This window comes from Stegodyphus dumicola, chromosome X1 (genome assembly GCF_044657685.1).
Source record: "Stegodyphus dumicola isolate Sdum_Otavi_A_Nest chromosome X1, ASM4465768v1".
Lineage (NCBI taxonomy): Eukaryota > Metazoa > Arthropoda > Arachnida > Araneae > Eresidae > Stegodyphus > Stegodyphus dumicola.
The window spans coordinates 113,557,896-113,570,981 of NC_140780.1; the positions used below are offsets into that span (position 1 = coordinate 113,557,896).

At 33.0% G+C, this 13,086-nt stretch overlaps 1 protein-coding gene across 15 annotated transcripts in view; it reads left to right on the forward strand.

Annotated features, from left to right (window-relative positions):
- The window catches only part of LOC118198603 (muscleblind-like protein 1), a 713,982-nt gene that overhangs the window by 557,401 nt on the left and 143,495 nt on the right, over positions 1 to 13,086 (forward strand). The window lies entirely within an intron of this gene.

Below are 13,086 nucleotides of genomic sequence, written 5' to 3' on the forward strand. Positions count from 1 at the left end.
TAGGTTGCATTTAATTTTAAACGCGTAAAATGCGAAATTTTAAATTAATTCAAATACTTTCAGATCACTAGTTTTAACGCAGAGTAGAAAAATATGTAGCATGATGCATATAAAACTGACTTTTTTATTACCTATTTATTTAAGCAAGAATGTACCTATTAACAATTTATTATATCTCAAATATAAAGTATCTGTGAGAGATTGCTAACGTTTACTTGCAATGCTGAAAATATGTTTCCAATCCTAGAGGCAGTCGAATGTTTGTTGGAGTTGCGTAACATTAATTTATGATTCCTTGATGATGTTCTGCTTCAGACAATTTTAGTCCTGGGCACTCTTTCCTTCAAATAGCATATTATAAAACAACAACATATTAGAAAAAATGAGTATAACAGTTTTATAAGAATCACCGTGCATAAGTTCCGAGAAAAATGGGAAGTCTAAGCAAAGCGTACTATATGATTTTAACGTTTGTTCTACAAGAAAGATAGATTTTTCTTTATTAATTTTATCTATAATAAAGATAGCGGCTCACCAGCGGCCGAGCGGTAAAGTCGCTGAACACTGGTAGTTCGGTCCGAGGTTCGAATCCCGCGAACGGGCTGGCTGCATGGGTGTTTTCGTGGTTTTCCCCATGTATACGAGCCAGTTTCCCTTAGAAAGTCCTCCACGAAGGCATCCCTCCCCTTAGGCAGATAGCTTTAGTGTGCTTTGCCGTAATCTCAATAAACCAAACCAACTATAATAAAGATAAATGGACTAAGTGCCGTTATTTCTGTCGTGTGTTACGAAAATACGAACCAGTTTCTTTTAAAATGTTTCTCCTCAAAGGCATTACTACCCTTAGGCAGATAACCCTCGTGTGCTTTGCCGTATCCAATTAAACAAACTTCCCCCCAAAAAAACCATGCGTTTTGTGAACAAACTTACATGTAACAAATAACAATACCGGGGGGGGACACCAAAGAGGCTGTTTAAATGGTAATATTCCCTTTATCAAATTCAAAAGTTTTCATACCTTTTTAATCTGTTAAGCAAAGTATGTAATAAAAGTCAAAAAGGTTTTCGTACGAGTTATCTTTAAATAATTGCATTAGACTAAAAGCTACTCAAGGTTGACTTCTTCAGTAGTAGGGGGACAACAGGCTTAAACAAAATGATGATAAAATTATAATGATTCACTGTTAAATCAGTGTGTAATTTTAGAAGACATGTATCTAATTTAAAATGAGAATGGCTTATAGGTTAATATTATAGCATACGAAACGAGAACTGTCTACCTTATTGAATTTGTTTCCGTGTAAAACTTTCGTATTAAACTGGCTCATTCCAGCTACAGTAGGAAAAGTCACGAAAGCTTCATGTATGACTAAATGAACAATCCCTTTGCTGGAAATTGTGCGTAAGATGAATTATATATATATATGTTGTTCACAATTTTAGTAAGTAGATCTGTTACTTTTTAAGAAAAAATTGTTATATACATATATATATATGATATACTTATATGTATATAACAGTATTTTCTTAAAAATGTAACAGATCTACTTACTAAAGTCTTGACGTTTAACACATTCAGATTAGTTTCTTGTTTAACATTAAGTTAGAATGGGGAAGGTGGAATTATATTAACATGATATTTTATTAATACTATTTATTAATTGAAAATAGCCACATAAAAAACAAATTAAATTTATTTAATATCTGATCATTAATGGAAAGTTTGTGTCTGCATATCTGTAACCAAGCGTTCATAATTTCTTGTGCATCCACCCAAAGATAACGATAATGAATCTTCAGTATAGGGGTCAATAAGTAGAGAACGATGCTTAGTCTTTGTGAACTATGAAGAAATTGATTCAAATAAGCATGTATAACTAAAACAAGAGTAGATATATTCACTACGTTTGGTGATGTTGGGAAGGATACTTTTTTGACTGACTTTTATTTCCGAAAATCTAACTAAAGTTCTTTGGCGTGTAACATTAGACTAGTTTGTAAAATTGTAATTTCATTTTTAACGCCTTTTTTCCCCACTATAAGATGAGTCAGAAATTTTTGTGGCAATATATTTTACATATAAATTCTTTCTAAAAGGAATAGTCAGACATAATAACTTCTTCAAACTCTTGAAGCTTGACATCAAATTTCTTCAAATTTCTGCAACATAGTTTTCAATGTTATAATTTTAATTTTGATGTTTTTGTAGATAGATAATCGGACATATTTAGAACGTGATTCAAACTATGTTGCTAAAGGTCATTTATTAGCGTAAAAGGATTTGTTTTGTATGCATTGAATAGTGCTGATCCTTTGAATTATTTTCTTGTTCCCCCCCTTGCAATTCTAAATTTATAAATTTAAGTCACTTAATTTCGATGTAAAATCACTAAGATTCATCACTTAAATTTGCGCATTCTTGATCTTGCTGTCTGAAGATTATTTTTATCTCGGTTAATAAATCAAGAAATCGTTGCAGAAATTAACTTCTACTTAGCCACTTTAGGTATGTAATAATAATTCTGAGTCTTCTTTATTATGTTGGAAGATACACTATTCGAGAAAACTTCTACGAATAGAATTAACTATTGTAAACGCTGTGTCCATTATTTCTTGTATATTTAATGTTTGTAATATTCTAAATACAGGTTCCGCTTCTTTGCAACTGCGAAGAATTTAATAGAAAAAAGTCGGTTTCTGCGATATCTGTATGATTAGAGCGCTGGTCTACAAACAGGGATTCTGTCTTTAAATTCGTGATGAAAACAGAAGTATTTGTTTTTCATTCTTGTAACCGCATAGTAAATGCTGGGACGGGTACCGGAACGCATCACTTCTTTATTTAGAGATGAAAATGACTACGCCGACGAAGCACCACACTGCAGGACTACGTCATGAAAGATTATATTTTCCAAGTACTACGAACCCTGTCGTAATGACTTTCTCCCATAGACGAACACCTCTGAAAATGACTGAGCTTTTCTGAACATAAAGAAATGTCAGTAATGAACATCCCCTTTCTTAATGAACAGTCTCCACAGAAGACCAAAATCATCTGTAACAAGGGTGTTCATATTCATCGAAGATTCATTGTATCTGTTTTATGGAACGTGGATTGGTTGAGCCCTCACAACTTATCCCGCAAGTGAAATATTGTCTTGATGCAAAGCACATTACTTAGAGGTATTTCAGAAAGTAGTACCAATATTAAAGTTGTTAATCAATAAAAATAATACTAATTTAAAGTTAAAAAGGAAATTTAATTGAGCGGCGAAGTAGAACGTTAAAAGTTATGTGAAATTAAGAAGTAGGTAATACTGTATCGTAGAACTTTTGAAGCTCTTTGGAACAAGTTGTGGCTTGTTATGTCTAAAACTGCATAACCTCACTTCTGTGCCATTGACGCTCTGTTTGGTAGATACCATAGCCATGCCATCAGGACTCACATGCTGGTTCATAAACTGAAACTAAGCCTTGCAGTCATTGTTGCATACTTCCTCACAAATCGCAACTAAAACTTACAGTCGCTGAATTCAATTTCTTTAACCATCTGGCAAGTACTTGAAACTATGATAATGGTATGGTGTCCGCCGAAAACGTCGCCGCAGTTCTAAAACATCGTGGTACAAAATATCGTGGTCGGAAATAGAGTGGTTCAAAAACTTTGCAGTTTAAAAGCATCGTCGTCAAAACTATCGCGGTAAAAAATAAAGTACCTACGTATCATCGCATGACGATAACACCGCACACATGCGTTTTCAAATTTTGAAAGTTGTAAATGCATGTTCGTATAAAGATTATAGAGCGCAATAAGAGGGATTCTTAGTTCATATATTTGAACGAACAAATAAATTTTTGCTGAAAAAATAAAAAGGAAACTAAAGCATTTAAAAATTGAAAATGAGTAGAAAATTAATGCAACTTTTAGAATAAAATAGAATTTTAAATTTATATAGTTAATTAACAAAGGTCATTAATAAATGAAGCTTTTTTATAAAGTTTAACTGATAATTTTTCATGAAAAATACAGACTAAAAATGCATAGAAAAAGGAAGATACATAACTGCATGAGATTACCTCTATAAAAATTGCTTAGTTAATGATCAAATTATTGTTTTTCACTTTTTTAATCTGATATTGTTTTAATGAAATTTGCATATTGTTTTGTTTCCGTTTGTTCTTAAAGTGCGGTTAACATTTTCATGTATAGTGTGCAAAGAATTTTTTGGATGTCGATTTGTTAGTTATGACGAAAGTCAGTTACATAAGATATCACTCTGCGATTTGAAAATCGCATGTATGCAATGTTATCATCATGGGATGATTTGTAGGTACTTTACTTTTTACCACCATATTTTCAGCAACTATGTTTATGAACCGCTTTATTTTCGACCACGATATTTTAGATTTGCGATATTTTCTCCCACGATGTTTTTTCCTTGCGTTGTCTTCTCCGCGAGGTTTTCGGCTGTAACCCATTGTATTCACTGTGTATTGGAATTGTTAGAAGACTCATTTTTGTCAGTGTTTCAGTCATTTGTTTGATCAAACTGCTGTTCCTTTCCTCTGAACTGACAAATGCATTTATATGTTCATATTTGAAAAAAAAAAAGTTTTCTTTTTAAGTTCTTATTTGTATTATAAATTTTCCTTGTTTCTTCTGTGAATTATTTGAAAACAAGTTTTGTAATTCTGAACTGACTACTTTTATGACAGCGACGTAGACCATCAATATCTTCCAATTAATCACGGTCACGGAAAACGATCCTTTCATTCGTTATTGTTTTGAGTGGAATTATTGTTGTCTTCGTGGTCGTAAAGGTTTCATTGCAAGAATAATGTACGTGCAATAATGCAATAATTTCTCATTCAGTGCTGGTGCACAATAATGAGAGCCCTGTGATTTCTTTTGCTGGGGCATTATGTTCCAAATTTATACGCGTCCTGACCTTGGAGGGCAAAAAGAGTCAAATGCTCTTTGAAAGAAAGTTGAAACTTTCCTTTGTGCATATTTATTTTTCACCAATCTGCTCAAAAAGAACTGCTCGAAGGCCAAATTATACCACACCCCGTAACATTGACCTTGGTCATTAAATATGCTAACCAGCTCAGGTGTGATTCCTCCACTCGTCGACTATTTTTTTTTTTTTTTTTTTTTTTTTTTTTTTAAACCTCAGCAGTCACTCATTTGCAACTCCCATTTTTCCTTGTTGCTGCGGAATGGGTTTATTCTCCATGAAAAGAAATGGTATTTAAACAAAAAGATATATGCAAAATATTTTTTTTCGCTTATTGTTTGGAGTCTATAACGGTATTCGCAATTTTTCAGTTGCTTCTCCGTTGACTGGAATTCTTACATTCAAATCTAGCTAAAATTGTCTTTTAAGAACCGAAAATTTTCCAAAGTGTCCGCAAAAATATAAAATAAGCTTTCAAAACTTAGAAGTGACTCTTCTGTAAGTATATAAGAAAGTTTCGGTAGTTGATTGTGGCAAAGCACGCAAGAGATCATATTGAGAAAAGTGTTTTACCGAGATAAATTGGCATTAGCTTGAAATTAATTCAGCATTTTCCAGTTTGTTTAAGTCTTCGACCCTTAAGAAAGGTTTTCTTCATTGACCCCCCTTACATTTTTCTATATAATATACACCGTACAACATAATCATGATATAGATAATTGCTGAAACAAAGGTAACAACTGGACTAAGAATATGAACAAAAGATTGCAGAAAATGGTTTATTAGATTTTTGTTGTATTATTATTATTTCAAATTTTGTAAATATAAAGAAATTTTGAGAAACAAAATCATATACTAATTGCACAAAAATTCGATTTTAATGAATTTGATAGCTGTTGATCTATTGATTCAATTTTTTAATATTTGGTATAAAACTGCTTTGCTTAATTCTTAAATCTTCTCACTCAGAAATTTTCAACCTGTTTCTTGTTCTCCGTAGTAAATTATTGACTTAATCAAAGCCTGCTTCTACTAGGTAAGAAAAAGGAAAAGTTAATGACAATGGTTCGGTAATAACTTTTATTAGGGTTGTTTCTGTCGGATGACTTTTAAGTTCCAAAACTTAACGTACCCATGTGTTTTGAATGAGACTGGTGTTTGAACATTCTTTTCTTCAATGCAAACAAATCTTTCAAACAAATTATGTGATCATCAAGATCACATAATCAGATCATCAAGATCAGATATGTTAAAACATCAAGATCAGATATGTCGTAGTTCATCGGTTCTTTTATGCTGGCACATTCAAATTTTTAATATTTTGGAAACTAACATTAAAATCTTTTTATAGTGTACTGTTTCCGTTATATTTATTTTATATGATTTCTTCCTTTCTACGTGATATTGCTTTATATCCATTGACACTCAATTATCAGTTTTATTAATATACTTTTTGTAATCATTGCGATCGATTATACCAATCAATCACCGGTGCATATTAAGCTATCGACACCTTGATCATCATTGACCCTCTTTAAAATTCCAGCGACTCAATACCGGGGATCAATACAGACCCCGCTGGGAACCTTGGTTTTAAATGTATAAAATTTAATAGTATCATTTGAGTATTGGATAAAATGTTGGAAGTCAAAGCCAATTAAAAAAAATACAAATTTTGTTGTTATGCTTGAAACTCAGTTTCCTGAGTTGCTGACAAATATCTTTTAAGTAATGAATGAACTTGCCCAGGAGCTAAGATCTATTTATATAGTTTTCTCTTTAAGCAAACTTATTTTACTCTTCATCCAGTAAAACTTAATATCGAGCCAAGTTCCTTGAATAAAGACATGCTAAAATTAACTCAAACAAAATAAAATCAAGTCATTGACTCTAAATTTACAAAATTGCACAGTTTAGACAAAATAGACTCCATATAACTAAAAATGAGATTACAAAAATGACAGACTCGGTTTTATACAATGCACTTAATTAGACCAGCAACAGAATAGAATTCCTATGTGTTTCACAAATTAATTTAAATGTGAAAGAAAACGTTATGTTCCTAGTTGGCTGTCTAGGAAAATTCGAGAAGAGAGATTACTTAGTAAATAACATAAATCAAACTCACTTTCTAATTAATATGAAACAACTAATTTCTGCTGAGGATACAGTCAACTGAGAATGGAAATTAGAATCGATAGACAGTTATGACGAAGTCTGAATTACTTGCTGTTTCTGTCTAACAGCAGTGCAGCGTGCCATTTAACAACAGTCAGTTTTTAACATCAAATCACTTTACGCGTCACACTTTATCAATCGCTTTTATATCTTAAAAGCTGTAGATATTTTTTCGAGGAAATAAGTATCAATTGGAAAAAGAGAAATTTAGTGTTTAGTATTATTTAAAATACTAGGCCTGTTCTTAAAGCTCAAAAATTAGAATAAATCGTTAATTAATTTTAATGGTGCGTCTGCATAGCTGATTAAGATTGGTTTATTTAACCATGGTAAAGCACACTATCACCGTTTGTTTAAGTAACTCATTAAAGTTAATGAAGGCAATTAGGTAAATTTGATTCTCTTAATTTTGCAGAAATGTATATATAATTATATTTCTGATTTCGAGCTGTATTTAACGCTGTTTGATGCGACTGCATCACTTTATGCATTTATATTTGCTTGTTTAATCGACTGTGACAAAGCACGTGAAGGCTCTCAGTCTGGGGGGGGATTGTTTTCGTAAAGATCTTTCTAAAGGAAACTGTCTTCTATACTGGCTTTATGGAAAAACAACTACGAAAACGATAACGCAGCCAGCACGTTCTCTAGGATTCGAACTCGAATCAAAAAGCTGTTTTATCCATTTAATCCTCTACGGGGCTTTATGTATTTAAAATTCGTCTTCTCTGTAAATTGAAAGAAATTTATATTTAAGAGTAATTATCATCATTTCTTTCCTATACATAATATAGACCAGTCATATATACAAGACGAAACTACAGACTCAATGTAAGCATTAAAACAAAAAATTGTTAAAAGCCAACGAATACCCAGTAAACTGTGTTAGCCTAATTTTTCTTTACTTGCTTCTAGTATTTCTCACAAAACTTTGAATTCTTGGCTTCGGTACAATGTAAAAACATGTAGCAAACATAGAAAGTTTAAAAAAAAAAAGTCATTTCCGCAAAATAATCCTGTAGAAATGTTGGAATGATACTTTGTCACGAATGTAGTCTGCATTTGAAATGATTTCGTGCCTGCTGAAAGCTTTATTTTTGTCTGTCGCTGTTAGTTTTTCTCATAAATCTAGGGCATTCAGTACCTTTGAAGATCTGCCTCTCAGTGTTTTTAAAATTATTTTTTCGACAGTAGGTTAATCCTCTTAGCAACACCTCAACCTCGATTTCTCTCTATTTTTATTTTTCTTCTTCTTGGTTTCCTTCCGTGCAGGCGGTATTCTTTACTTTTGGTCTGAATTGAGATTCTTTTATAGGTTAGTGTATACGAAAAAGAATTCAATAGATTTATATGCTTCTTTTCTCACCAAAAAGGCGACTGCGAAATCATTATTTGAGAATAAATAAAATATTTTCATTCTTTTCAAATAATGACTTTGTAATCGCTTTACGGAGTACTATAAATTGAAATAAACAGAAGAATCATTCTTACAATTCACTGTCTCTTAGCGTGAGCGAAAAGTAAACTAAGAAACGTATAGGTATATGATGTGTGTGTATTAAGCGAGATTTTTTTCCCATCTTCAAAATAAATAAATTTTGTAAACTAAAATTGCGGATATTGGCTTCAAATTTGATATAGGTTTCGCATTCAGAAGATTAAGTTAGTTAATTAACTATGGCAGAGTACTTAAGGCAGTGGTTTCCAACCTTTCTGTGCCTCCGCACCCCTTTCTTATAAAAAAATTGTTGGCCCCGTCAATTTTCTGACAATCTTAAATTCATAAATACTAACCTGATATTATAATTTGCTGCAAAATATTATACCATATTATGCATAAATGTACATAAAAATATTTATTTATTATAAGTAATAATAATTTTAAATGTAATAAAATCAAATATTACAGAAATAGAAAAAAACAAAATGCATAAATACAAAATAATAATATTTTAATCTGATGGCTGGGCTGGTTTCTCAGTACAAATTTCCTCAAACGGTGGTTTCATTGAAGATATCGCTGTTCAAAGTTTTTTCCAATCCTTAAGGGCTATTTTCCTCAAGACATGAATGCTTTATTGAGAACCTTTCAAATCAACTAACTATAATTTATATTATTGGAGAAATTATTTACCAAATAGCATTATCTAACATGGAGAAATCATTACCGTCCCGCAGTCATGTTTTGCCTCTGGTACGTAGCGATTAGAATTTACTGTGTATGGTCCTTGGCTTCAGATGCTAAGCACTTGACACTGTAAAGGTATTTCAACAGACATAATATCGATAATTCGTATCTTATATAAATTACTTCTCTGTAAATGTTTAAACAAATACTGGTCTGTCATAAGGTAACATCTAATTACTGCGAGATACTGTGCGGTTATCTGTTCTATTAGGGCCTGATTGCTAAACTAGCCTAGGAGAGATAGATCTAGCGCTCCAGATATTTTGAATCCTATCACATCGTATGATAACATGTCGCACTAACCCTAAGTTACGCTCTGACTTCTCATAATCCTTTTTCCTCTCGTAAGAACAGAGGAAACTGGAAATATACCCTAAAGCCTATGCGTAATCTCGCGAAAACCAATTTTTTAATCCTGGAGTAAAATTCTTAGCGGAGTTACTACGGATCAACAATTTAATCCGTTTCTTTGGACTTATTAATTTTATGCATTAATTACGAATTTGGTTAAGGAATTTGGTATCCTGATGTTTTAACACAACATAGTCGCATCTTTGGCTTTGTGTCTATAATTTACTTCTTCTCTAAGAACTACATTTTAAATTGTAACATCTGACTGCTGGGTACGGCGATGATTCTCTAAACGTTTGAGTTCCATTTAAAGCAACGAAGATTGATCTGATCAACGGTCTTTTATAAAACTGTATATAACTCCAAGATTAAATAAATTTCCTTGTTTACTGAATCCTCCAGTGGTTGCGTAGATAAGAATAGAGAAATCTGGTAATTCATCTTGTTTCATTTCTCTGCGATTTAATGTCTTGTGTGCGTATGATTTTTGTAGATTTTCCCAGTTGTTTTTGGATTGAATTGGATTTATAAACTTATGGCAACGTACATTAAGGCTACTTTCCTAAGGAGAGGGATGCCTTCGTACGAACTTTAAAAGGTAAACTGGTTAGTAGTTACGATACATATAAAGAAACCTTTGGAACCACCCAAGCTGCCAATCCGTTCGTCACGATTTGAACGAATGTACGAACCAGTTTCTTGTTAAAGTATCTTCCATGAAGTCATCCCGTCTAAAACAGATAGCCTGGGTAATGCGATGATGGTATTTTAAACTAGAGTGTTGCGTAAAAACGCAGAGCGTAATGTTCAGGAAGAACCTCATAGTCAAAGTTCGCAGAATAATTCGCATTGCGAAAATTAGCTGATTTACCAAGAACCTGTCGTTTAGTCTCTGAAGGAACGAATGCAAATATTCAACATTCAGTACGTTTATACAAGAAGGCGTTCCGGATGAACCACGTATCACTATGGAAGTTACGAAGAATTCTGCTGGAACAAATCTGAAGTTTCTTGGGGTCACCAATTGAAGCAGAGTATTGTGTAGGAGAGGAGTGTGTAAGGATGGGTCGAATGACAAAGAATTAAATTCTCCTCTTCCGTCTGAAGTCCAGTAGACAACCTTTGCCCAAGAGAAGCTCCGATGCCAGTGGCTTTGCCAGTTCCCGAATTGAAGAGTCCAAGTTGGGGGAGGGGTGAACTCCCAATATAATTCGTAGAGCTCTTGGATTTCTCTGTCCAAAGAGACCTAATTCCGAACTTGCGTGCTTCTTCATATGCCTCTTTATATTTTAAAGCTTTGATTTCGAAAACGGATAGTCCTTGAGCCTCTGCCGAAGTAAGTAAGCTGGCTTAATCTGATCTCGTCTTTAGTGGTAAGTAGCTGCAAACTCTAGTATGGAAAAATCTGGTAACACTTTTGAAATATTTTGCAACGTTTAAGTCTGTGTCGAATATCGTGTATTCTTTAATCTGTTAATGGTCATCAACGAGGTCAGCTCCCATTCCAGATACGCACCGCAGTAGGCGCAAAACAACACAACTCGCGTTGCAGATTTACAACTGATACGTTTTTGCGAAAAAATAATCTCTTAATTTCGCAACCGCTAAAGGGTTAAATCAAATGAAATTTCTTTGTCAAATAACATAATATTGGTCAAAGTTGTATTATTTGACTTAACATTAAATTTATTCATTCGACCGCAAACGTTCTGATTTCATGTTTAAATTCGTCAACTTTTGCTTTGGTTTGGTTTAGTTGATTATAGCAGATCACACTAGAGCTATCTACCTGAGGGAACGGATGCCTTTGTGGAGGACTTTCTAAGGAAAACCGGCTCGTATGCACGTTACATATGGAGAAAAAACCACGAAAACGCCCATGCAGCCAGTCTATTCGCCTGAAATCGAACCCAAATTGGGAACTACTACTGTTTAGCGATTTTGCCACTCCATGCTCACCACCACCTATTTACGTGGGTATTTACTGAAGTTTCAAAGATATTGCAAGAAAATACTTCTGTCTAGTTGACGAATAGACAATAGCTGCGTCACAGATTATCTTATTACTGTTGCTTCAGTCAGAGCTTATAATAAAATTTGCATGCCAGCAAATATAGCTTAGCTTTCTAAAATAAAGTTTTTTTTTTTTATATATCAGTGCTTAATTGTTCTTTTTAGATTAAATATGAAACAACAGCTATTCGCTGATTAGATGCAAACATATACTGCAAAATTTAATACAAGTTGGATCCTAATTTGGAGACTAGTATTTTATTTCCAATGAAATCATTCTTAACTTTTGTAGATCATTGAGTCCTACTAATTATCTTTCCTTTTTTTCGTGCACTATATTTAACACTTTCCACCCGAATATCACTGGAATCGAAGGAATTTCATGGTTAAGTTTGTTTATTGAATATGGCAAAGCTCACGAAGTATATCTGCCTTAATCTTTTGGCAGTTTGCAAGATTATGCAGTTCTTTTTTTTTTTTCGAAATACGCGCGATAGCTGCAGTCATAAATTCGTTAGGCAAGCTATGTTCGTTTGTGCCCATTGCAGAGCGTAACTGGAATGCAAGCTGAGCTCGTTGATGACAATCAAAAGGTTAAGGAGGGGGACACCTTCGGTGTGCAACTGAACTGGTATTTACGTTACGCATGAGAAACACCACGAGAAAAACAATGCAGCCATCCTTTTCATCCGGATTTGAACCTGGGTTGAATTAGCAGTGCTCAGCGATCGTAAACACTCAGCCCCAGGTGCTTTGAGTAAATGTTTTTAATAGTTACATAATAAGTCTAAACAAAATTATGTATCTCTATAGCATATATAATGCGAGGAACGTAATGTGCATCTTTTGAACTGTAAAATTTAATCATATTAAGCTATTATTTTATTATAACGAAACTTTTAAAATGTATATAAAAACCGTTTTTATCTAACACAGGGAACCTCAATGGCATAAGTGTTTCTCTTTGGAACTGCAGTTTAAAACATTAAATACAGGAAAACGCAGCATACGGAAAATGCTTTTAGAGGAGTCATATTTGGAATGCAAGACAAGAAGTTAGAAAGTTAAATTTTTTAAAGCGCTATTGCAAAATTACTTTTCAAATATTGTTGTGAAACACCTTCAGACTCAACGTAATTTAAGTCCCCCCCCCCCGATTTTCGTCTTGAATTATAGAATTTTTTTTTTCAATGCATTTTTTATTTTCCTAGAGGTTTCATATTCCTTAAGCGTTTATGCTTTCGAATGTTAAATATTGTACTTTATTAGCCATTTATATTTTCATGAATAATCACAGAAATACTGCAGTACTGTTCATTTTTTGAAAAGAATTCAGCTTCTTTTAGAATTTTTCTTCTATCTTAAGCGTTTTTCTTTCGTACTGGTAATTTTTATTTT